At 40.5% G+C, this 27867-nt stretch overlaps 1 long non-coding RNA gene and 1 pseudogene across 2 annotated transcripts in view; both read left to right on the forward strand.

The window, feature by feature from the left end:
- The first annotated feature begins 3775 nt into the window (after nucleotides 1-3775).
- Nucleotides 3776-5648, forward strand: LOC308690134. Its single transcript, XR_014030120.1, has 5 exons — nucleotides 3776-4020; nucleotides 4111-4370; nucleotides 4469-4640; nucleotides 5039-5115; nucleotides 5474-5648. It is a non-coding gene; the product is annotated as an uncharacterized lncRNA (long non-coding RNA).
- Nucleotides 5649-18894: 13246 nt separating this feature from the next.
- The window catches only part of LOC308689357 (verrucotoxin subunit beta-like), a 40017-nt pseudogene continuing 31044 nt past the window's right edge, over nucleotides 18895-27867 (forward strand). Inside the window, exon 1 of the transcript in view lies at nucleotides 18895-18985. The product of the transcript in view is annotated as a verrucotoxin subunit beta-like (transcript). The remainder of the gene's footprint in view (nucleotides 18986-27867) is intronic.

The following is a 27867-nucleotide window of genomic DNA, read 5'->3' on the forward strand; positions in this document are numbered from 1 at the left end:
TGAATTAGCTTTTATTTTTATAATTTAAGTTTTAACATTTATTTTGTGTTTTTGTCTTTTTTTTATGTTTCTATTTTTATAATATTTTATATTGCTTAATTTCAATTACTGGAAAAAAAATATTTTATACTTTTAGTTAACAATTTCTTCAACACTGGTGGTGTTCGCCTGTTCAAAACTCACCGCTCCAGTACTGGGGTGTTTGGGATGGTTGCTATGCAGTTGCTAAGATGTTCTGTTTGGTTGCTATGGGTGGCGTCTGATTTCAGGAGGTTTGAAGCAGCAGTTCTCCAGGGAAAGAGTCCCACGATGGAGATGCTGTTCGACTGGGGAACCAAAAACTGCACCGTTGGAGATCTGGTGGAGATTCTGGTCCGACACCAGCTGTTCGCGAAGCTGTTCCAGAAGACAAGATCTGCCACACTACAGCAGGTATTCTGACCGCCATGACCTGTTCTGACAATCTCAGGCTACGTCTACATTAATCCACTAATCTACATTATTATGTTTGAAATCTGATTTTCCGTTCCAAAACACACACCGTCAACTCTAGCGTTTCAAGCGTTCTCCAAATGTTTCTTGTCCACACTGAAACATCGAAAAATGCTTAAAGGGGATCTATTATACCCCTTTTCACAAGATGTTAAATATATTTAAGGCCAGAATTTTTAATTTGGTGAGGTCAATTTGTAAAGAAAGTCTACACGCCTACACACATACATATTCAAACGTGCATACCTATAGACTAAACACGTAATACGCATGTGCACGTCATCAGCGTTTTCTCAGATCTGCGTTTTTGAAGTTTACACAGAGATGATAGCGTTTTTTCACATTTTCACCATTTGCACCTTGGAACTTATTTCAAGATTTGCGTTCTCGAGCTCCAAACACTGTTGTTGTGCGAGTGAGAGGCCGGAGCGTATTAAGGGTTCTCCTGTTAGAATGGTGTTGTGTAAGCGGCCCCTAAGTTAATAACTAATGATCTTTGCAACGGAAGTGAATCAATCAAAACTAACTTTAGCTGGACAGTAACTTTATTCTAGAGCTGCTGTAAAGCCTAAACAATCTCTGTTACTTTAATTTCCTATTATCACTGTAAAGCTGCTTTGAAACAATTTAAATTGTTTAAAGCGCTATATATATAAAGGTGAATAAGAAGTCTTAGGTGTCCCCAGAATGTGTCTGTGAAGTTTCAGCTCAAAATACCCCCAGATCATTTGGTGTAAATGGCCATTAATTGAGGGGAAGAAAAACATGCCGCTTTCATGCATGCATCTTTAAATGCAAATGAGCTGCTGCTGCTCCGCCCCTTTTCCAGAAGAGGATGGAGCCTTTACAGCTCGTGCCTCGGATACTCTGCCAAAAACTAACGCGCACAAAAAGCTGGATGTCAGACGGAGCGTCCCATGAGTATTAAACTAAGTTCTCTTTAATGTCTTATTGCGCTTAAACTGTTAAAAACACACAAAGTTCACATAAACACAGTTGATTATGTTAGATCTTTGTAATATACAACGTCTGAACGCGTTGTTGTCTTTGGAGCTCCATCGATTTGATTTATAATTCTTGATTTTCTCTTTAAACTCACTTACAACGAACATTTTCTACTTTTCCTCACCTCATAGTTACGACGCGGACTGTTGAGCAGACGCGTCTCAAGCCTATTAGTGATCCAACATCGGATACTCTTATAGGTTACTCCTGGGGATCACGGCTGAACGCGTCTTCTCCACACTCACTTACAAACAAACATTTTTTCGCCTATCGTGCGTCTACTCTACACCCGTACCACTAAAACGACGGATTATATCCAAGACTTCAGTCATAAATTAGTATTAATATTGATAGCATCACTGGTAGCGTCGTTGCTAACTTACTGTCCATCTGTTAAAATGGCGAATATATCAGATGTAAGTAGTCTACCTTTTGGTGCAGGTGAGGACACATTCGAGCTGCACGCGGTGCAGTCTGAGCTGGAAGCTGTTGAGAAATAGATCCACGACCTTTTAGTGAGACAAGCCGAGCTGAGGGACCGGCGTTTAGCTCTTGAAACATCACGAGCCGATGCACACAAATCAGTGAGTAACGTTACTAACCCGCTGACTCCGACCTCGTCTACTCCGTGCGTTTCTCAGCATTGGTTCCGAGCGCCCAGGTCACGATCAGTCATGGTTTCGTTCACTCCGGCTCCGACACGCCACCACGAACCCTGGGTGGTCCCGCGGCGGAAGACGCGGGCCAGGATCAGAGCAAGAATCTCTCCGCCCTTCCCGGTTTTCGAGATCTCCACCCAGAACCGTTTCTCCCCTCTTCGCGAAACGGAACTCGATGCTGTGATCATCGGCGATTCCATCGTCCGGCACGACCACGCTACATTAGGTAAAAGTAAGGTGCGTACTCACTGCTTTCCTGGTGCTCGTGTTTTTGATATCGCTGTGCGGGTACCCGAGATTTTGAACGGTGACGAGCGTGTCGGAGCCGTCGTGTTGCACGTGGGAGTGAACGATATCAGGCTGCAGCAGACGGAGGTTCTGAAGAAAGACTTCAGGAGCCTGATCGAGATGGTACGCAGCACATCGCCTGAAAAAACGATCATTGTGTCTGGACCGCTTCCCACGTACCGACAAGGGCATGAAAAGTTCAGTAGATTATTCGCGCTAAATGAATGGTTAATGTCATGGTGTAATGAGCAGAAACTGCTCTTTGTAAATAATTGGAATCTGTTTTGGGGACGTCCTAGGTTCTTCCGCACTGATGGCTTACACCCAAGTAGAATCGGAGCAGATCTTCTGTCTGATAATATCTCAAAGTCGTTAAATACCGTTTGACTAGTAACCAAAAGTCCAAATTACAGTCTCTACTGCACCAACTTAATTGATATAAATACTAGTGTAGAACATTGCATAGAAACTGTGTCTATTTCTCGTTTAGTGAGATCAAATAAATCTACTGCAGGATCTAGGAAAAATCTAATTGTTATTGAAACAGAAAATCTTGCTATTAGTGAACTAAAACAATCTTTTAAACATTAGATCACTCACACCTAAGGCAGTTTTTGTAAATGAAATAGTCACAGACAATAGCATCGATGTACTTTGCCTTACTGAAACCTGGCTTAAACCAAATGATTATTTCGGTCTTAATGAGTCTACACCATCAGGATACTGTTATAAGCATGAGCCCCGTCTGATTGGTCGTGGCAGTGATATTCTTAATGTTACCCAGAAAACAGGTCACAAGTTTAATTCATTTGAAGTACTTGTACTAAATGTTACGCTCTCAGATGTAAGAAAAAAATCCCTATTATCTTTAGCTTTGGCTACCGTATATAGACCGCCAGGGCCTTACGCTGATTTCCTAAAAGAGTTTGCAGATTTTCTCTCAGATCTATTGGTCAACGTCGATAAAGCATTAATTGTTGGAGATTTTAACATACACGTAGATAATTCAAATGATGCGTTAGGGACTGCGCTTACAGATTTATTAAACTCCTTTGGGGTCAAGCAAAACGTCACTGGTCCCACTCATCGTCTTAATCATATGTCACGGGTGACAAAATGCTGGGAAAAGCGGAACCTTTCTTTCTTTCCATGTTCCCCGAGGGGATTAATTTGGTGTAACGCCTCACTCCGGTTCCGGGTGTAGCGGAGATATTGTCCAACCTAATTACCGCTGATGCACGGCAGGTGTGAGAGAGAGAGAGGAGCGGTGTTTGCACAGGCTTTCCGCTTCACAAGAGGAGGATAAAAGAGCCATTTGGGAGTGGAGTTGAGGTCGAGGTTGGAGCTGGTGAAAGTCAATCGGTGTTCAGTTGATCAGTTGTTTGGCTGGGTTTCTGTCGTTGTGTCTTGGGGTAGAAGATCTCCTGTTTGAGCGCTTACATTGGACGCTGTAATCCTGGAAATTCGTGTAAGTGAAGAACTGCCATTGGAGTCTGTCGTTTAGAGCTGCTTGTGGAATATTACTGGATTGAACTGCTGCTTGGATCTGCGCTGGAAGAGGAAGAGAGAAAGATAAGTGAATAAATTACATCGTTGAATCAAATGTAAAGCTTGAAGAAAAGACTGTAAATGTGAAATTTACTGTTGAGGAGGACATCTGTTTCAGATACGCTGGAGAGGAATTGAGAGTTGAATATTCCCATTGAAATGCATGGATGAAGCGAGGCTTCTGATCAGCCCTACTGTGTGAGTGATTTGCAGTTGTTTGCCTTACCTGATGCACGCTGAATTAATGCTGTGGATTTGTAGTGAACACGAGTGCTGTGTGCTATGCTGAGAAGAGTCTCCCAACGCCTTCTTTCATTCTTGGGAAATGATCTACTTGTCCCCATCCAAATTCCAGAACGATACAACTGAACTGGTGAAGTAATACTTTGTATTATCCTCTCTTCCACTGAGTATTGTTGTGAAGTAATCCCTCATTGAAGGCTCCTGTTAACCCTCTCTCTCTCTGAAATTACAAGTCTCGTGAAGAACCGTATGGCTGTGGAAAAGTCTGAACCGTTATACTTACTGATGGAGCTCTGAAGATGTACAACATCGCTGGTAAAGCTGCCTATTGAGTCTCTCGCTAATGTCTGATGAAAGTGTTTGATGCTGAGGGGAGAATCCTGAAGACTGCAGCAACGCTGTGAAGTGAGTTTTAAAGTCACAATTTCCCTTTCATGTTCTGATGAGAGAATCTGCTGTTGAGAGAAGAAACATTACCTGTTCCTTACTGTCTGAGTCCTGCAGATGTGCAGCAACGCTGTGAAGTGAGTTTTAAAGTCACAATTTCCCTCACGTCCTGTTAAGAGAATCTGCTGTTAAGAGAAGAAACCTTACCTGTTACCTACCGTCTGAGTCCTGCAGATGTGCAGCAACGCTGTGAAGTGAGTTTTAAAGTCACAATTTCCCTCTCACGTCCTGATAAGAGAATCTGCTGTTAAGAGAAGAAACCTTACCTGTTACCTACCGTCTGAGTCCTGCAGATGTGCAGCAACGCTGTGAAGTGAGTTTTAAAGTCGCAAATTTCCCTTTCATGTCCTGATGAGAGAATCTGCTGTTGGGCGAAGAAACATTATTTGTTACTTACCGTCTGAGTCCTGCAGATGTGCAGCAACGCTGTGAAGTGAGTTTTAAAGTCACAATTTCCCTTTCATGTCCTGATTAGAGAATCTGCTGTTGAGAGAAGAAACATTACCTGTTCCTTACTGTCTGAGTCCTGAAGATGTGCAGCAACGCTGTGAAGTGAGTTTTAAAGTCACAATTTCCCTTTCATGTCCTGATTAGAGAATCTGCTGTTGAGAGAAAAAAAAAACATTACCTGTTACTTACCGTTTGAGTCCTGCAGATGTGCAGAAACACTGTGAAATGTGCAGCAACGCTGTGGAGTAAGCGTTTAGAGTCACTGTTCCACCATTGTGCCCGACGACGTATCTGAGACGGAGAGAATACATCACCTGTTACTTACCGTCTGAATCCTGCAGATGTGCAGCAACGCTGTGGAGTAAGCCTTCCCAGCCACTATCACACAATTGTGTCCCGAAAACTGTGAAGAATCGATCCAGCGGCTATTCCAGTCAAATAGCCCTAGAAGAAAAGAGTTGCTTATCCTTTCCTCAAGTTGATTGCTATTTAATAAAGATTGTTATTTTTGAACTCAATTGCTTGCCTCCTCCTTTGTCCATCTGTTGCGTGCCTGTGGTGTCGGCTCCTCACGGTGGTGTCTGGAGTCAGGGGCGGCTGGTCATCCGAGTCCGCACCGGTGACACATACACTCGATTTAATTATATCATATGGAACCGATCCAACCGATATAGATATTATACCGCAAAGTGATGATGTTACTGACCATTACATGGTAACTTGCATATTACGTACTGCTGTAATATGTCATGCTGCGCCGCGTTATCGACCAGGCAGAACAATCCTTCCATCTACCATAGATAATTTCTCAAATTGTTTATCCGATCTGTCTCTGCTGCTGCCTGAACCCAAACAAACAGATGAACTAGAACTAACTAGCACTATGAGCACCATTCTCTCCAGAACATTGGATATTGTTGCACCCGTTAAATTAAAAAAGGTCAGAGAGAAAATTAAAGCACCATGGTACAACAATACTACGCATGTTCTAAAGAGAGAAACCCGTAATTTAGAGCGTAAATGGAAACCCGCTAATTTAGAGGTCTTTAGAATCGTGTGGAAAGACAGTATGTCACGTTATAAAAAGGCCCTAAAACCGGCCAGGGCTGAGCACCTTCGCAAACTAATAGAAAATAACCAAAACAATCCAAGGTTTTTATTTAACACCGTGGCTAGACTAACAAATAAACAAGCGTCACTGGAACAAAATATCCCGTTACAGTTTAGTAGTAATGATTTCATGAACTTCTTCACTGAGAAAATAGAAAGCATCAGAACCACAATTGTAAACGTTCAATCTTCAATCGCACCTTATAATTCAGCCTCAATTATCACCCCGCAAGAACAATTACAGTGCTTTACAACTATAGAACAAAAAGAGTTAAATAAACTTATCACTTCCTCTAAAACAACAACATGTTTATTAGATCCTATACCAACTAAACTACTGAAAGAAGTGTTACCTATAGTGGAAGAGCCTCTCCTCAATATTATTAACTCATCTTTATCTTTAGGTCATGTTCCAAGAACTTTTAAATTGGCAGCTATAAAACCACTCATTAAGAAACCACAATTAGATAATAACCTAGCAAATTATAGACCAATTTCAAATCTTCCATTTATGTCTAAAATATTAGAAAAAGTTGTGTCCGCTCAACTGGGCTCTTTCTTGCAAGAAAATGACATCTATGAAAAGTTTCAGTCTGGTTTTAGGCCGCATCATAGCACTGAAACTGCGCTCGTTAAAATCACAAATGATTTACTTTTAGCTTCTGACCAAGGCTGTATCTCGATCTTAGTGCTGCGTTCGATACTATAGATCACACAATACTCTTAGATCGAATACAAAATTATACTGGTGTTCAAGGACAAGCATTAAGCTGGTTCAGATCATACTTATCTGACCGCTATCATTTTGTCTATTTAAATGGAGAAAAATCGATCATAACTCCAGTAAACTATGGAGTGCCGCAAGGATCTGTGTTAGGCCCTCTATTATTCTCAATATATATGTTGCCACTTGGAAATATTATAAGGAAACATGGAATTAGTTTCCATTGTTATGCTGATGACACTCAGATATATATTTCATCACGGCCGGATGAAAACGCTAAATTATCCAAACTGACAGAGTGTGTTAAAGATATAAAAGATTGGATGACGCGTAATTTTCTTTTATTAAATCCAGACAAGACAGAGGTACTACTTATCAGTTCAAAAAACCACCCACAAAACCTCTCACAATACAATTTTAACATAGTAGGATGCCCTGTTACTTTATCCTCTACAGTAAAAGACCTGGGTGTTATATTAGATTGCAACCTGTCTTTTGAAAATCATATTTCATATGTTACAAAAACAGCCTTCTTCCACCTTAGAAACATTGCTAAGCTACGTATATGCTATCAGTTTCTGATGCAGAAAAGTTAGTTCATGCATTCATGACCTCGAGACTAGATTACTGTAATGCCTTATTAGCTGGTTGTCCTGCATCCTCAATAAACAAGCTACAGTTAGTCCAAAATGCAGCCGCTAGAGTTCTTACTAGATCAAGAAAATATGATCATATAACACCGATTTTAATAACACTACATTGGTTACCTATAAAGTCCCGTATTAATTACAAGGTATTGCTACTGACTTATAACGCCCTAAACGGCTTAGCTCCAGTCTATTTAACGGATCTTCTATCGCCCTATAATCCATTGCGCTCTTTAAGATCACTAAATTCGAGGCGTTTGGTCATACCTAGGATATCCAGATCCACCAAAGGAGGGAGAGCATTTTCACATTTAGCTCCAAAACTCTGGAATAGCCTTCCTCCCAGTTTAAAACTAGATTAAAGACGCATCTCTTCAGCCAGGCATTCATATAATATTTTTAATCTTACAGTTAAATCCGGTCTCTAGTTCATAAACGCCAGAGGAGAACTGGCCCCCGACTGAGCCTGGGTTCTCCCAAGGTTTTTTTTTTCTCCATTAGGTCACCTGATGGAGTTTTTCGGTTCCTTGCCACTGTTGCCTTTGGCTTGCTCAGTTGGGGATATTTAATTTTGATTTTATCAATCAATAAATTCCATTAGAAACAAACCTTGTTGTATTATTTAAATTTAATACTGTGAAGCTGCTTTGGTACAATCTTTATTGTGAAAAGCGCTATACAAATACACTTGACTTGACTTGACTTGACTTAATATACTGTTTGTATATTAGATCTGTGTATTAAAGTGAAAGCAGCGTAATATACAGTACCTTCTGCTGTATATGCTGTTACTATGAATCAAACAACAAAAGAAAAACAGAAAATCACTCACTGCTCTTGACTTAATAACTTTAGTAGCTTTAATTAGAATACATCTCTTACTTGAATGGTGCTGTTAACCCTCTGGGCTTCTTCGCCCGAAAACGGGCGAAAACTTGAACGTTTCGAATTGTTTAATTTTTTTGCTTCATCGGATGGGGGTGAAACTTGGTGACTTTTCTTTTATTACCTATATGAACACACAAAAAAATCAAGGAGATGATTCTGATATGTTAAAGGGTCGTAAAAAAAAAAGTCACACTTAGCTTCCTCCCGCCCGAAAACGGGCGACATAGGAAATGAATGGGAAATACGAAAAAATAGGAAAACTCAGAGAAACTTTTGGTGGTACAAGCTACAGATCAGCCACTGTGCTGAAAAAAAGTGTACAGCAATGAAGGGGTGACACTCTAGAACATCAAGAGTGCAAAAAAGACACCCTCCCCCCCACACACACACACCCACACACACAAACACACACACACACACACAGAGAAATGAACTGGTAAGACTGAAACAGCAAATTTTGCCCCAAACTATATAAAAATGATATAATCATAATAACTCCAAAACTATAGCAAGGAGAGTCAAAAGGTAGGTATCGTTTGAAAGAACTCTTTTTAAATTTTTTGAAAATATAAATTACATTACATTTGGACATTGTCCCGCCAAGAAACGGTGGATAAAAGACAATATATATATATAATTTTTATTATGATTTTGCATATCTTTCATATTTGTCATGGAATAACTCAGTAAGGAAATAAGGTAGGAGGAAAATTCTTTTTTAGTGAAGTCCCCCTACATGTTAGCTGCATCTGGATAAAAAAATAATAATTTTTGGATAAAGGAATCAAAAATTACAGCATTTTGAAAAGAGACAGCCTTTTTGTACAGTCTTTCACACCCCCTCATGGGCAATTTTTTCTCCATGAAGAATATCTTGTCATAAAAGCAATAGATTATGTTAATTTTGGGCTCATTTTAATTGTAATAATATGCTGTAAAAAATGAAGTGCCATTTTCAATTATCTGAGAATGTTTCATGAGCTGTATGATGTTTTTGACACATTGCAGTACATTATTTTATAGATTATGAAAAAAAGAGAAATTCTATGTATCAGCAAATAACTCAGCAATACTTAAGAGTTTTTCAAAGTGGATATATTCACTGTAAAGTTCAGACTCTAAGCTTTCAAATGACATCAACTTTGTGTTTATCAAGGCAAGATTTTTGAAAAATATGGTAATAAATATTTTCGCAGCTAGGTGGCGCCTGCTGGCGGTACAGTTGGTTTTAGAGGGATTACTCAGCACTCGTTAGGAATTAATACATTTAATTAGATGCATTAAAAAGCTGAGATTCTAAGCTTTAAAATGATATATAATTGGTGTTGTTCCATTCAGTGGTTGATTAGTAATAAATTGTTTTCTTTCCGAATGGGAATAAATCAAATAAATAAATAAAAAAGCTATAGGCCGCCTATGGGCGGTTATAGGACATGACACAAATTAATAAATTTTGAAGCCACTAGGTGGCGCTCTTCTCAGTTGAAATATTTTTTTTTTTTAGGCCTGCACTCTAATTTGATGTGAAATGTTGCATTTATTGAAAAATAAAATAAAATAAATAAAATAAAAATATATATATTAATTCTAATGGAAAAAATAGCTCATAAAAATTACATAATTAATGCAAAGTATCATAAAAAATTCTAAAAATTCTATATAATAATCAGAAAACATTATAGAACAAAACAATATTTGAATGGTTATCCTAGGACAAAGTTAAGTACAATTTTAAGGCTTCGCCCGTTTTCGGGCGGGAGGAAGCTAAGTGTGACCCAATTATGAAGAAGCCCAGAGGGTTAAACGCTCTGGCAAGGAGATAAACATGAGGGGCGGGGCCTATGCTATTAGGGCGGAGTCCATCAGAAGTTGTGGGCAGGGCTTAGGCATAAGTAAAGTCACTTTGCATAGAAACTGCAAACGGCTTGTTCTGAGACACTGCTTATGATTTATGGGGATAAAAAAAGAGCAGTGGGTGGATCCATTATAGGGTGGTTGTGTTCACACACTGCCGACACAGTGTTTATGTTCAAACACCATGTGAAAGTGAATTTTGCATGATAAAAAAAGATGCTTTTTCAAATGTATCTGTAGATGTAGATGTATTAAAGTAATCATGAAAAGGAAGTTGTTCTGGTCTATTCACCTCTATTGTATCGTATATCCCAGTGAAACACTTCTGGAGCAAGAACAAAAGTGGGCGGGGCTTGATTTTGTCTGTGGGGAATTGTTTGGGTGGTTGTGGTGTAATATTGGCTGATCTCATGTGAGTGACAGGTTGCCCCGCCCTCGTCATCAGAGAAAAGAAGAGATGCTGCAAGAGGAACTTATTCTGATTCAAGATTACCAGCAACATGAAGTTAACACAATACACTGCATGAAAAGAGGGATTTTCGTAAGTAAGCGGCACTGTAGGTTTACGACTGCACACGGCAATTTGCAGGCAACACCGAAAACTGACGTGAATTGTCGGAAATTGACGTGGGCCTTGCTTGGCAGTTGTCCCCCCATGACCCCCCTCCCCCTTATTCTAGGGGAGGCTTTAACATGTAAATGAAAATGCTGTGAGCTATACAAATGCAAATTAGGGCAGGGGGAGTTTTACCCCAGGTAACATTTTTCTAAAAGGTATTTACTTCATTCTAAGAAAATCTCTGGTATAAATAGATCAGGCTCAGTATAGCCTAATTAAAGACTCTTAAATTTTAGCTTAAATTGATATATTTAATGAAAGTAGCTAGATTAGTTACTATGTGTCATTAGCATTGCCAATGTTATGTAAAAAAGACACAAAACCATTTATTTCAACAATTAATTTCAATCAGGCTTTGCCACAAAGGTAAAATGTGCATTCCATGCAAACAGCATCACAATCTCCTAGACCTCAACCACTGTGCATAATACAACACGAACAGAAGATTGTATTTGACTCATGCTGCATACACATACAGTACGCAATGACAATAATTATGCCTACTGTACATATAGAGTTACAACTACGATTAGAGTTGTTTGCATAAAATGTACCGTCAACATTCACGTTTGCCCTGTGATAGGCTACAATTTATCTCTATAAATACTATTTTCTCAATTCTGTGCATATATTTTTACTTAGATCAATTGACATGATGCTGATAATGACGACATTGTGTGTTGATAATTGCCTAGTAGTAGTGTAAATATACCTCGTTTCTATTTTGCATTAAAAATGTTTGTGGCCCCTTTAAGAAATCCCTCTCTTCTCGTGATACTATTCACTTGCGCTGGACGCGTGCGCGCGACAGTGTTGCCAACTTAGCGCCTTTGTTGCTATATTTAGCGAGTATTCAGACCCCTCTAGCGACACATTTTCAAAAAAGCGACTAGCGACAAATCTAACGACTTTTACTGGTGTTATTGGAGACTTTTAGAGAATTTTTGACGTGAAACCGCACATTGTTCTTACTCTTCTCAACGAGCAGCGGGTGCTGCCGTTTGACCCATCCCCCGTGGCAAAGCACTCACAGGCGGCCCAGTTCTCGCGCACCAGCCCCTCCCAGCTGCAGTCAGAGCGTGGAGATGTTCACCCCTCCGTGTCCTGACTGCAAATGAATCGCGCATCATGTGCGTGAAGCCGCCGCTGGCTGATCCCGCCCTGTCTTACATTCAGCAAGGGATTTAAAATGTAAAATGTACTTTGTCTAAAATAATTAAATCACTTAACAAAAATAAATCGCTGCATTTATTTTGACTCACACAGCCTCAGTCACTTACTCGTCTGGTCCACTTACTTATCTCGTCGTGTTTGTGCCTTTCTGTGACATAAGCTAAACTAGCTAGCTAGCTCATCATGTCTAAACTGTACACACAAAAATACAGAAAGGAGTGGGAATCAAACCCTGAATTCAAAGGTTGGTTAAAGCCGTTTATTGGAGACAATACACGGGCATACTGTTTGTATTGTAAGGCTGATTTCTATGCCAAACTTAGTGATGTAAAAAAACACAAGGCAACTCAAAAACACACTCAAAAGGCAAAGCCTTATGATAGTTCCACCCAAAAAAGCCTGCCATTTATGATTAAAAAAATTGACTCTGCTAAAAAGGCTGAGGCCACCATGGCATTAGCTATCGCTGAACACTGTTCCATGCTAGCATGTGACCACATTGGAGAAGCATGTAGAGCTGCTTTCACAGACTCCACTGCAGCTACCCATTTCAAAATGCACAGGACAAAGTGCACAGAGATGATTAATGGTGTTCTAGCACCATACTTCCTCAAAAAGTTGGTTGCAGATGTGGGTGATCAGCGTTTCAGCCTCCTCCTCGATGAGTCCACAGATATAAGTGTTTCTAAATACTTGGGGGTTGTGATAAGGTACTTTAGTGACACCAAGCAGAAAGTTGTCTCAACATTTCTGGGGCTTGTTGAATTGGAGGGAGGAGATGCCAGATCTATAGCCTGTGCTGTTGTGGGTTTCCTCGTGAAGTGTGGTCTAAAAAAAGAGAAACTCCTGGGGATAGGGACTGACAATGCCTCTGTCATGACGGGGGTTAACAATGGGGTCCATAAAGTTCTGAAGGAAGAGTATGGCCTTAAAGATCTTGTTCTTATTCGCTGTGTATGCCACTCTCTGCAGCTTGCTGTAAGTCATGCTTCCAATGACACCATCCCCCGTAGCGTGGAATACCTGGTACGAGAGACTTATAACTGGTTTTCAGTGTCTCCAAAGCGCAGGGAGGCCTACAAGGCCATATATGAGACCATGAACTGTGGGGAAAAACCTTTACAAATAACAAAGGTCTGTGCCACACGTTGGCTCTCCATTGAACCTGCGGTTTCACGCATTTTGGACCAGTGGGAGGAGCTTAGGCTGCATTTCTCAGTCACCAAGTCCAGTGAACACTGCTACATGGCTGAGGTGTTGTATTCCATGTATAGCGACCCTCAAAACATTTTGTATCTGACATTTTTGAAGTCAGCGCTAGGTGAGGTACAGTTGGCCATCAAGGCTTTTGAGGGTGAACAAGTAGATCCTCTTAAGCTACTTGAAAGCTTGGTTAGCCTGATAAAGTCTGTGAGTAGCAGGGTGCTGAATCCACTGGCAAAAATTGATGTTCTTAAAGGGCCAATAGATGGACACATCAGTCCCAAACCGTACCTTGGTTACCTTTTTGAATCAAAGGCAGCTGAGCTTCATCTTGTGCCGGAGGATGAAATCAATGTCCGAAAGCGTAGCCTTCACCATCTCTCTCACTAATGAGTTGAGGGTGAGACTGCCGGACAACATCGATGCATTGCAGTACATGTCAGTTTTTAATGTGGAGGAAACTTTAAAGCACAATAAGAGCCCTGGAGAAATAGGAAAAATAGCCAAGCTCCTCGGCTACTCCCCTGCAGAGATAGACAAGATTGTCCAGCAATGGCGTACCATCCACCTTAGCAAATGGAATGAGACAAAAAACACAATGAGTTTCTGGAGTGAGATTATGAAGTTCAGAGATGCAGCTGATATCAACCCATTTCGAGAACTTGCCATGGCTGCTGTGTCTGTGTTGTCCTTACCACACTCGAATGCTGAAGTCGAGAGAGTTTTCAGCCAGATGAGTGTGGTAAAAAGCAAGCTCAGAAATCGGATGTCTTTGCAGACCCTTAACTAATTGGACACATTGTATTTTTAGTCAGAATGAAACTGAATGCATATTACATTTATTTACCTCAATCAAGGTTTGTATGAACACTATATTAGTGTTGAAAATAACTCCTTTGGTGTTAATCTATTGACACACCTAGTTTCAACACACCTGCTGTAAATGGAGCTTGTGAGGGGAAAAAACACACTTTTGCTGTTAATGGTCCAAAACCCAAGGCGCACAGCACAAAGCAGTGTGCCCCGATCACACAGAGCGAGCAGTGCGCTGCGTTTTTTGTGTTGCTAGGCAACCACCGAAACAGCTGTCCTGTCAGTCAAGTAAACGTCAAATCAGCCTTTTATTATCGTTATTTACTTTCTGTTAACATTGTGGTAGTTACTGTTCGGGAAGTCGTTAAGCTACTGCTAACCCGCGAGAGAGTTTATCCTCCATCATCGCACTCTCCGGGCGTTCAAAGCAACTGTAGCTTTCATCACTACAACGGAAGGCCCACCTCTCCATTCATTTGATTGGAGCAATTAGAGTGTAGTGTAAAAAAAAAAATCTTGCATCACAATAAGTGTATTGTGATTGTCAAAACATTCAAGTAACTAAACTGAATTTTATTAGGTTTAGTGACAACATGTTACAATGTTTATATGGTACAATTTCTGGTAAGCTATGTTTTATTATTATTGCTTGACATACATTTCACGATTTCAATTCAATTAGATTTTTGTGATTTGATTTAATATTGACTCATTTGGATAAATATTAGGTACACAAGCTAGGCGTTCATTTTTCTCAAGAAAAAAAAAAGTACTCGGTTACTAACGTAACCTCGGTTCTCTCTAGAGAGGTCTCTCGTACTGCGTAATAGCTTACGCTAGGGGAAAAACTCTTTTCCACGAGATATTGAAGCCAAAAATTATCCTTAATTTTGTAATATTGTAAAACGCGTTGCGGCAGTGAGCAGACATGGGCGAGACGGCTCGCGCCCATAGGCTGCTCTGAGGCAGGACTGTGTACTGATATGCCTGGCCCTCGAAGGCGAACCTCAAAAATCGCCTGTGACGTGACGCTATCTGTATTTGGAAATATGCGTCTTTCAGATCTATTGACATAAACCAGTCCCCTTGGCAAATCTGAGAGAGGATTTTCCTGGTTGTGAGCATTCTGAATCGTCGCTTCAGAAGCGCTTTGTTCAGCTGTCTTAGATCTAAAAAGGGTCTGAGACCCCCGTCTTTCTTGGGTACCAGAAAATATCTGCTGTACATGCCCCCTTCGCTCTGAGCTTGTGATAAGGGTTCTATAGCCCCTTTGCTCAATAGCTTCGCTATTTCGGCTCGAAGTAGGTGTGCTACTTCCTTTCCCACCGTAGTTTCGATTCGCGCCGCTTGACGTCGTGGGCGTCGAACGAACTGTAGCGAATAGCCTCTTTTTATAATGTTCAGCACCCACTCTGACACCCCGGGAAGCTTTGCCAATGCGTTCGCATGAATAGCTAGGGGTAGAATGATATCTGGGCTCTGGCCGCGACATAGTGGCGAACAGGGAGCACCGGTATGCTGTAACATGAACGCCATGCTTGCAGCGTGAGGCGGGGGGCGCGCTGATCACAGCAGGCAGCCTGCCCGCGCTCAGCTCTCATATAGCGGTTCGCTGAAAGAGAGCGAGCGGGGCGAACCCCATAGGGCTTGACAGCGGGCACATTCATAACACTGAAAACACTGTCTGATTGGGCAGACTGTATGTGTGTTGGTTTCGTTTTACAGAAACCATGAGACATGCAGTGTGTAGTGTTTGTGGGCACTGGGTCGTGGGCACAATCACTACATCTGGTGCACAATCGACATGGGTCGATTTTATTTGTGCGAGCCGCGTGTGGCGGTCTGTGCTTGTGTGTAGGAATGAGCACTGGGTTGTGGGCATTTTTACTACACTCATAACACCATTGGCTGTAGCCGGAATACCAGAAAATACACTCTTATGGGATTTATCTGGGTCGCCGTAAAAACAGCGTTTGTGTGCAGGCAAGCGGGCTGTGTTACCGACTTGTTTACTGCAGAATACACTGGAACAGTCGCATTTACTGGAACTGAACGAGCGAGAAGTTTTGGTGGAAGTCCAGCCTCAGCGGGACTTGAACACCGTCGTTTCCCTAGACTGGCTAAGAAGACTTTGTGTTGCCATAGAAACAGTGTTTGGGTGCAGGCGAGCGGGTTGTACAACGCGCCCGTTGGCTGCAAAATACACATCTGCAGTCGCCTTTTTAAGGGAACTGACAGAACGAAAGCATTGACGTTCTGCATTGGCTCGTTTACTGCAATATTGACATTTCCAGTCGCCTGAACTTCAGAGGGGAATGAGAAATGTGTGAGGAATGGAGGTTGGTCCGGCCTCAGCGGGACTAAAAACACTCTTTTCTCCTTTTGCCAGCGACGCACGCGAACCGTAGCAATGGTGTTTGGGTGCAGGCCAGCGGGTTGTACAACACATCTGCAGTCGCCTTTAAGGGAACTGAATGAGCGAAAGCATTGGCGGCATAATTTTATCTGCCGGTAGACCCGGGATACAAACACGGGTCTCTCGTGCGAAAGCCTAAGATTCCGCCGCTGAGCCACAGGGGGGGAACACATAAGCTTTCAGTTAGCACGAGCATATAAGAAAGTGTCAACATGTTTGCTTCGGCGCTTGTTTGCAGGCGTGCGTGTATATAACAGGCTTGTTTGCTGCAATATTGATATTTCCAGTTGCCTGAGCTTAAGAGGGGACTGAGAAATGTGAGAGAAATGGAGGTTAATCCGGCCTCGGCGGGATTAAAAACACTCTTCTCCTTTCGCCGGTGAGTGACTCGTGAATGGGGCGCAACTAGGGCGGGTAGCTTTTCTTGTAACGTAAAGAAAAAACTAACCCCGTGACTGTCCGTTTCCAGCCTCCTTTGTGAACGGCGCAGTTTGCGCGGCTCGAACAGAGGGAGAGAGAAAGCTAGCCCCGTGACCGTCCGCTCATGACATTCCCTGTGAACGGCACGGTTTGCGCGGCTCGAACAGAGGGAGAGCAGGTATCATTCCCTTTGCGGGCCCGTTGAGCACGCCGTTTTTTACGGCGCGGTAGTGGAGGTGCGGAGGTGCAGTCTCGGAGAAGGATGCCAGACGAGTCCTCAGAGTCACCATAGGCATTAGCTCGCTGAGGGCAGCCGCCGTCAGTGAGCGCGAGAGCTGCGTGATCCTCACCAGGAAAAGGGGCATCTTGAAAAAGACGCCCGGCTCTTTTAGTGCAATGAGAGTGTGTATCGTGGCGGCGAACACACACACACACACAAAACACAGTAGCAGAGAAAAGGATATACGCCGGAAAGCGTTAGCAGGAATGGCGACTGAAGGCGGCGAGTTGTCGACCAGCGGCTTCAGTTGCAAAGGCTCGTCCCGCAGAAGGCTTATCAGACGGAGCGGCTTCTTCCTCTCGGGATCCAGCGATGCGTGAGCTTCGCTGAAAGATGAAAAAAACAGCTAGACCAGCCTTCTCAGGCTATATTTATAGCCCGAGGCTCCCGCCTTTCGGTGGGACATGACGCAATAGGCGCGAAGCGCCCTCATTGGATCTGACGTCATGAAGTGCCTCTCGATAGGCTGGTGCAGTTGCCTCAGAGCAGCCTATGGGCGCGCGAGCCGTCTCGCCCATGTCTGCTCACTGCCGCAACGTGTTTTACAATATTACAAAATTAAGGATAATTTTTGGCTTCAATATCTCGTGGAAAAGAGTTTTTCCCCTAGCGTAAGCTATTACGCAGTACGAGAGACCTCTCGTAAGAGAACAACCTCACCTAATGCTGTAAACACAGAGAGCCCTATCAGCTGGTGGTATTATTTAGGGTTAAAAATAACTCAAATTAAATATAATGCATTTTGTATTATAATAACAACTTTTTTTAATGATATAAGTAAAAATATAATAAATATGTAATATAGTACACATATTTAGCAAAATACTCTCTATAGCTCTTTTTTTCTAGCCAACTACCGTGCTATAGCCTATATATTATGGTCATTAAATGGCTTTCCTGAGGTAAATGTTATGTGACATAATTCTTCTCCAGCTGTTTTATTGACCTCTTTCCGCCGATGAAAAACACTGATTGATCGATATCATGTATGAGGAATATACATTTCAGTAAGTTGTACTGTATCTTTCAACAGTGTTCATTCGTGTTTATTTACTATTAGCTAGTAGAGATGATCGGGTCACGTGCCGCTGGGGATCTGTCACGTCACATTTACAAGCACCAAAACGGTATTTATTGTTTGAATTTCATAATAAAATTGACAGAATCTGAGAGCTGAGATTTTATTATATCATAACTAACTTGCTCTGTCTAGTCTGTCGGTCTCCGTGTCCTCTTTGCTTCGCGATTTGTTTGTGCATGAGGAAATGGATGTGTGGCGTGAGAGCGTGTGAAAAGTGTCAATTGCGTGATTCTCAGGGTGAATGCGTGAGAGTTGGGAGCTCTGAATATATGAAGGCTTTTCAGTCGGATTGAGCCGTCAATCCCATTACTAACGGATTGTTTGGTTGCGTGTAAACGTAGTCGGAAGGATTTATGCCTTAATGTGTTTTTGAATTTTTAAACACTGGATTAAATTGCATTTTAAGGAACGGTAAAACAATTAGTAACTAATGAAATTAGTAACAAGTAAAAATAATTTTAGAATGATAAAGTAGTCATTATTAATCATCAAATGTATAAATATCCCCATTGTTCATTGTTATTTCCTGCAGCCATGGGATCACAGACCATTGAAGTGGCAGCTCTAGGAAGACCTCTGTATCCTGGTATGCTTTATGACTGCTGCAAGGACACCTACATTCCAGGTGTGTACAGTACCTACTAAAATACTAATTACTCTCTTTTTCACCCAAATGTGAATCAACAATGTGGTAATTTAGAGATTTAAGATAAAGGACACAACTATTAAATTAGTAGTCATTTATAGATACAAAATCGGCATGTTGACATTGCGTCCTCACACGTTAATATTCAACAATATTATTGATCTGACTACATTGACATTATTATATCGTCGCTGTCCGATGAAAACCACGTATGTCCATTTTGCCGATTTTGAGATTTTTCGACGGATTGAATGTCCAGGTTCATTTCCGTATACAGTATGCTTCACATATCTAAATGGCCAATGAAAAGTTGTGAAATCATGTCATCTGATTTTCACGTATATCCATTTGGTGTCAAACCTGTCAATCACGCCGCGTATCTCCCGCCCTGTGGAAGCATCTCGCCGGTCTCGTGAAGTTTCATCGAAGCTCAGCACTGGATAGCCGAATAACACTGTGAGGTAAAGTATCAGCAAACGTTTGTTTTTGACAACTGTTCTCAAGTTTATTATACATTCACAACTATTATTTATCGGTAAATGGTCTAGACGAAGTGATTATCACCGAATATTTTTATTTATTTTTATATTTGTGAACCTGACTGACGAAAGTACGACATTGAAGCTCTCCACAGTTTAGTTCTAATCTAGTTCTTCACAGATTAGTTTGCTTGCTAGTAAGTAAATAAACTCGGTCTCATTGATAAGATTAAAACTTTTTTTTTTCTTTGTCAAACTGATCAAATTATAGCCTGTAATGCTACTGTCTGATTGTCACTAGAACATGCCTCACTCATACTGCTATCACCGCTTGCCAGAGGCTGAGAATTTCCAGCACTAGAGTTATCTTGCTACGTTTTTATTGTGAAGATGTTAACGCACGGATTTCCGAAGTGAAGTGAAACAATGTTGACTGGGCATAGCGCTATATTTTTTCTGATCTGTTTTTCTCCCTTCCTTCAGGATGTCTGTCTCTGTAAAGGAGCTGTGTGAATTGATGAATGTTAACTATGATAGGGCTGTTATTGAGGCGATTGCGAGGGTCAACAATGAGGAGGAAGGTTTGTAGGAAAATAGAATTGAGTCAGCCAAACAGTTAATTCTACATTGTATTCATTACTGAAATGTTAACTAGTTTTCCTTTCTGTCATTCTTAGATTCACTTGAAAGTGACAGTTCTCAGACAGCTGCCAATGAGGGTAGGTACTTTAGGCTTAAATTATTTTCTCCCAGTAGCAGCTACCTATACAGCAACCTAAAGCCTATTGATGTGTTGCACATTAAGGTGAAACTGTCACACATGTTATTTTGGTTCCCTTGATCCAAGAAACTGCTGTTGCATTTCCAAATACTAACCCATCAAATTGTATGTGGCTAAATTAAAACATTTTAAAGTTTTAAAAATGATATTTAAGCCATGATTTACTCACCCTCAAGCCATTCGAGATGCATATGTCAATCTTTTTTCAGACAAACACATTTTCAGTTATTTTAGAAAATATCTTTGATCTTTGAGTGGTTATAATGTGAAGTTATGGGGTCCACATTGTTGAAGTCCCAAAATGTGCATGCATCCTTCACAAAAGTAATCCATCCGGCTCCAGGGGGGTAAACGAAGGCCTTCTGAGGGTAATCCGTGCGGTTTTGTCATAAAAATATACATATTTAAAACTTTATAAACGAAAATAACTGGCTTCCGGTGGCGGTCGGTGGTCGGCGCGCGTTCATTTGGAGATGGATGCTGGCGTATGACGTAGGACGTAGCCCAGTTATTTTCGTTTATAAAGTTTTAAATATGTATATTTTTACGACAAAACCTATCCTCAGAAGGCCTTCGTTTATCCCCCTGGAGCCCCTGGATTACTTTTGTGAAGGATGCAGGCACATTTTCGGACCTGAAGCAGCCGGACCCCATTGCTTCACATAATAACCACTGAAAGATCTAAGACATTTTCTAAAACAACTGAAAATGTGTTCGTCTGAAAAGAGATGCATCTCGAACGGCTTGAGGGTGAGTAAATCATGGCTTAAATTCATTTTTGGGCGAACTATCCCTTTAATCACAGAGAATTCAAAATGTATAGTTACTGTACATTTGCTGGTCATAGCTACTGATGCAAGCTCAGTTCTTAATTATTCAAACATTGTAGGCTATTCAGTGTGCTAAATGCATTTTATCTTTATTGTTGTTAGATTCTCTGGAAAGTGATAAAGAAAATCATTCCGAAATAGCTGCCAGTGAGGGTAAGTATTATTCTTCTTCTTTTTCTTCTTCTCAGATTAAACTATACTACAGCCTCCACCTCACATTAGTTTTGAGTAGGACTTAAAGACTAAAGCCCATTACTAATTACAAATCTAGCGTATTTAATCTATTACCAGTCAAAATGAATGCAATCTTATATCTGAATGATGTGAACAGTGCATCCGTTGTACTAAATGTGTTCCTCTTTATTATTCTAAGACTCACTTGAACACGATCCAGAAAATGAGCCGGATTACACACCTGTCAATGAAGGTGAGTAACTTATTGTCATTATTTTTACATCTCTGTCAGCTACTAGTGGGCTCAGCCACACACACACACACACACACACACAAACAGCAATGCCAAACTTAAATGCATGCCTACACACTGACACACACACACACATATATCCACATGCTAAGAAACCATGTAAGAGAAATGTGCATTTGTAGAACATCATTTTTATTTTATTTTTATTTTAATCATATGAAGGTGCCATTGATAATCGAGGAAGGTCAAGGAAGAGGGCCAACCCAGACAATTGGAAGGGTAACATCCAGAAAAGGAAAAGAATGAGGGGCCAATCTTATCTTGGACGGAAAAAAAATGAATTTGTCATCAAAGAAAGAAAAATGGGCGGCCGGTGCCAGTCTGTGTCCTGCCAGAAATCGAGCAAACTACACTGCTCCGAAATTGATGAAGGGAAGAGGGAGGAAATTTTCAAGTATTTTTGGGGGAAATTGGAATGGAAAGAGAGGAGAATGTATGTGAAAACATCGGTGGAGGTGAGTGATGTCAAGCGGCGCCGGACAGAAGCGGTTCAATCTCGGAGGTCAGCATCTCTCTTTTGTTGTTTATGTGTAGATGGTAAAAGGCTCAGAGTTTGTCAAAGGATGTTCCTGTCTACACTTGGCATCAAGCAGTGGACTTTTTTAAAGTGGGTTGGGCGAAGAGGGGAAAGTCCTGAGAAGATGGCGAGAGTGAGTGTAAGGACAGAGGAGCAGGACTTCCTAAAGACCTTCCTTCTGGATCTGCCAAAAGTTCCATCGCACTACTGCAGGTCCTCCTCATCAAAGATGTACCTGGAGCCTTTCTTCAAGTCCATCAGTCATCTCCACACACAGTATAAGCAATCATGTGCAGACAACAGCATCCAGCCTCTGTCACGGCAAGTATTCACTAACACCTTCAACGATTTAAATCTTTCTCTGTTCCATCCGAAAAAAGATCAGTGTGACACTTGCTGTGCCTTCAAAGCCGGGAACATCGAGGCTGCCGTGTGGGAGGAACACTGTGTTAAAAAGGACGACGCACGAGCAGAAAAGGTAAAGGACAAACAACTTGCAAACAACACCACCTTGGTTGCATGCATGGATCTGCAGGGCCTTCTCCTGTGCCCAAAGCTTCAAGCGTCTGCCCTGTACTACAAAATGAAGCTTGGTGTCCATAATTTTACCATCTACAATATGGCATCACATGAAGCAAAAATTACCTTTGGCATGAGGGTGAAGCTGGGGTCTCTGCCAACGAGTTCGCCTCCTGCATTGTGGATTACCTTGAAGCACACCCCACTTACAATGAATTCATCCTTTGGAGTGATGGGTGTGGTTATCAAAACCGAAATCTGATCCTGAGCAATGCCCTCTTAAAGTTTGCTACTGAGAAAAAGAAACGTGTGACACAGAAGTACTTTGAAAGAGGTCACACACAAATGGAATGTGACTCTGTGCACAGTGTGATTGAGAGGAAGTTGAGAAACCGTGACATACATGTTCCAGCTGAGTATGCTGCAGTTATTCGAGGAGCTCGTTCCAGTCCAAAACCATACGAGGTGAAGTATGTTGGTTACAGCTTTTTCCAAGACTTCAGCAAAGTCAACATCTGTAAGTCAGTCCGACCTGGTAGCAAAGTTGGAGATCCTACGGTGCATGACCTTCGAGCAGTCAGGTGTTTTTTTTTTTTTAACACACTTTTTCACAAATACATGAAACATTAGCCATATCATATTAAAATAGTTTGTTTCATAAATCTAAACATGCTTTTGGTTCCCTCTTATCTCTGTGACCTTCCCCGACACCCCTCCCCCCTTCTTTTCTTTAATCTATCTATTAGATACAATGTGGATGGCAGTATGGAGTTTAAATTACTACACTCTGACAACTGGCAACCCTTCACATCCCCATCCCTGAGGAAGACGTGTGTCATCGTGGCCCCACTCTATACATCCGCCCCAAAAATTAAAGCCCTGAAGTTCAAGCACCTTCAAGAACTGAAACATGTTTTACCCAAGGACTTTCATCCATTTTACAATGCACTTGACCATGAGTGATGCAATTTCACTACCTGGATGAATGAGCTGTCCTGACTTACTGATTAATTTATTAATTAAATGTTCTATTTATTGTGTATTGTCATGTAATTGTTTATGTGCATGTTTTAAAATGACTTGGTCTTATCTGTTGAAATTTTTGGAATTCCTATCAGCCAATTCTGACCGGAAAGACATGATTAAAATCTTGCATTAAAGGAATAGTTCACACAAAAATGAAAATTCTGTCATCATTTACTCACCCTCAAGTTGTTTCAAACCTGTATGAATTTCTTTTTTCTGAAAAGAAAAGATATTTTGAAAAATGTCTGTAACCAAACAGTTGACGGACCCCATTGACTTCCATAGTATTTTTTTTTCCTACTATGGAAGTTAGTGGGGTCCATCAACTGTTTGGTTACAGACATTTTTCAAAATATCTTCTTTTGTGTTCAGCAGAAAAAAGAAATTCATACAGGTTTGAAACAACTTGAGGGTGAGTAAATTATGACAGAATTTTCATTTTTGGGTGAACTATCCCTTTAATGCCTCTTGCTATTTTATAATTCCACCTGTAATGTCAGTATTGAGTCTGATTAGTTGGTATTGCTTGAATCACCTGAAGAATAAACATGAACTGGTAACTGGAGTTTACTGGAACTGCATCTTCATTTTCACTTTTCTTTTCTGCAATACATTGCCAAATAAACATAGCCTGGTGAGACAATGACTTTCCTTCATCGAGGTAAACGTTTCCCCCCTGACGCCAGACGTACGTCTAGGAGTGACAAAATTACGGTAGGACTGTGCAAACAAAGTATCTGTCTAGCATTACCATGCCAGTGTAGTGATTCATTGTCCCTTCATAGTTTGCAAGAGACATTTAATACATTTATAATTAATATTAAATAAACTAAGCGTATTTAATAAACTAAGACGTAGGCTATTTAATAAACTGAGCGTATTCATCTGTCAATATGAAACGCGACTTGGCCATTCAGTAATGATCGGAAGAACGCGTATCGACCACCGTTACTGTAAAATATACACGTATGTCCATTTAAACTCAATTTTGGTCAAATGTGGATTATATCATTACACTGGCAAGAATATGGTTACATTCAAAGATGCCGTACCAAGTATGACAACGCTACATTCAACTGCTTTTGAAATACGATGTTTTTTTCACTTCCTGAAAAGTAACCGTTTTGGACATACGTGAGTTTCATCGGGCAGCGACGATATGAGAACTGAACTGAGCTGGACGATGGCGTCACATTTTTTTCCAGAGCGGCTATATATTCAGTATATGTATATTACGGTGGCCCAGTAGTGCACAACACAACGAAATGTAAAAAGCAAACATAAGTTCACAACACAACGAAATTAAGCCACAACACAACGGAAACAAGCCACAACACAACGGAAAATCCACAACACAACGAAATAAAGCCACAACACAACGGAAAATCTACAACACAACGAAATAAAGCCACAACACAACGGAAATGCTCCCGACCACTAGAGGGCTCTCGGAGCCCAGTAAAGTTAGTTTTCCAAGCCATTGTTCATTAGAGAGTCAGCAGTCTATAAAAATATATCAACACCACGATTAGTTTTAACAGTATGTAGCTAACCATTGTTTATCGACATTTATTAATTCAAAATCACCTACGTGCATTATAGCTGCATATTTATACTCTAGAATGCTTTGACGCGCTACCACGGCGCATTATCCCTGAGGGAACGTCTGCCAATTCCTCCAAGTTGTTAAAACGTATAATTTGTTTTAATTAAAATTACTTTTAACATTCAAAAACAGACATGTTCAAAATCCAAAGCTTGATTGTATTTGATAGTAGACTGACTTAATAAGACTTTTATAATGACTTAATAATGACTTTTTTCCAATACCCTTCATGTATTTACAGTAATTAACATTTTTTTTTTTTAGGAAATTTCTGTAAAAGTTTTTTTTTTCTTTTATCATGTTCCTAGTGACCAGACTGACTTATTATATGTGGAATTGTGCCAATTCCTTCCAATTTCACCAAATGGTTTTTATTTTTATTCATCAAATTATATTATAATAAATTATACGTTTTAACCACTTGGTGGAATTGCCAGACGTTCCCTGACGATCATGCGCTGTGGTAGCGCGTCCAAGCATTCTCGAGTATAAATCAAATACGCAGCTATAATTCATGTAGGTTATTTTGAAGTAATGTTGATATACACTGTTAAAACTTATCGTGGTATTTATATATTAAGACTGCTGACTCTATAGAACAATGACTTGGAAAACTAACTTTACTGGGCTCCGAGAGCCCTCAAGTGGTCGGGAGCATTTCCGTTGTGTTGTGGCTTTATTTCGTTGTGTTGTAGATTTTCCGTTGTGTTGTGGCTTATTTCCGTTGTGTTGTGGCTTTATTTCGTTGTGTTGTGGATTTTTCGTTGTGTTGTGGCTTGTTTCCGTTGTGTTGTGGCTTTATTTCGGTGTGTTGTGGATTTTCCGTTGTGTTGTGGCTTGTTTCCGTTGTGTTGTGGCTTTATTTCGTTGTGTTGTGAACTTATGTTTCCTTTTTACATTTCGTTGTGTTGTGCACTACTGGGCCACCGTAGTATATACTGTGCTGGTCATATAATTAGAATATCATCAAAAAGTTGATTTATTTCAGTAATTCTGTTAAAAAAGTGAAACTTGTATATTATATAGATTCATTACATGCAAAGTGAGATATCTCAAGCTTTTATTTGTTATAATTTTGATGATTATGGCTTACAGCTTGTGAAAACCACAAAATCAAAATCTCAGAAAATTAGAATATTACATGAAATCACACAGTAATTACACAGTGATACCATGGTCATTGAAGCAGGTTTTGGTTCTTTTGGCAGTGTGGGCAGGTGCAAATCCTGCTGGAAAATGAAGGAAGCATGAAGTGCTCTGAAAATGTCCTGGTAGACGGCTGCGTTGACTCTGGATTTAATAAAGCACAGTGGACCAAAGTCCTCTTTTCTGATGAGAGCAAATTTTGCATCCCATTTGGAAACCAAGGTCCCAGAGTCTGGAGGAAGAATGGAGAGGCACACAATCCAAGATGCTTGAAGTCCAGTGTGAAGTTTCCACAGTCTGTGTTGGTTTGGGGAGCCATGTCATCGGCTGGTGTTGGTCCACTGTGCTGTCCACTCAACGCAGTCGTCTACCAGGACATTTCCAGAGCACTTCATGCTTCCTTCAGCAGACAAGCTTTATGGAGATGCTAACTTCATTTTCCAGCAGGATTTGCACCGGCCCACACTGCCAAAAGAACCAAAACCTGGTTCAATGACCATGGTATCACTGTGTAATTACTGTGTGATTTCATGTAATATTCTAATTTTCTGAGATTTTGATTTTGTGGTTTTCACAAGCTGTAAGCCATAATCATCAAAATTAGAACAAATAAAGGCTTGAGATATCTCACTTTGCATGTAATGAGTCTATACTGTATAATATACAAGTTTCACTTTTTTAATGGAATTACTGAAATAAATCAACTTTTTGATGATATTTTAATTATATGACCAGCACCTGTATATATATATATATATATATATATATATATATATATATATATATATATATATTAGAGGTGGGCATAGATTCATTTTTTTAATCTAGATTAAAATGGCTCATTTGAATTCTGCCAAAAGCATTCAGAATATGTGTGCTACCCAAATAATGACTATAAAAGTAAGTCTTTGAGAACGGGTTTCTCAAGCCAGGTGGCGCATTAGACCAGGGGCTCATCTCCTGTTTCCAAAATGCATCACAAACTGCTTAAGAAAGCTGTTCTACTCATAGACTGTAAAAGGTTACTACTGTACTGTTACCGTCCGTAGACAACATTAGGTAGGCCTATGTTATTATCAACTACTATAGGTTATCAATTAGGGATGGGCGATATGGCCTAAAATCCATATTGTGATATACATTGCAGCCTCTTGCGATAATGATATATATTATAATAAAACCATTTCAGAACAGGTTACACAGACCCTGCTAAACAACTGCTAAATGTTTTGTTTTTTTTAAAGGGTGTATGTAGTTTTGAGAACATATATTTTGCAAAACTGTAAGTATACAACATAATTTTGCAGATAAATAAAATTTAAGTACACTAGCTGCAGAGACTTAAGTATGTCTAATGTTTATTATGGCTTGGAGCTTATGAAACCCCAAATTTAAAATTAGAATATTGTCTAACTGATGTCTTTTCAGTTAAAAAGAAACACAACAACGATTCTTAAAATCGGGCGCAGA

This window comes from Scardinius erythrophthalmus (genome assembly GCF_964197995.2).
Source record: "Scardinius erythrophthalmus genome assembly, chromosome: 4".
Classification (NCBI taxonomy): Eukaryota; Metazoa; Chordata; class Actinopteri; order Cypriniformes; family Leuciscidae; genus Scardinius; species Scardinius erythrophthalmus.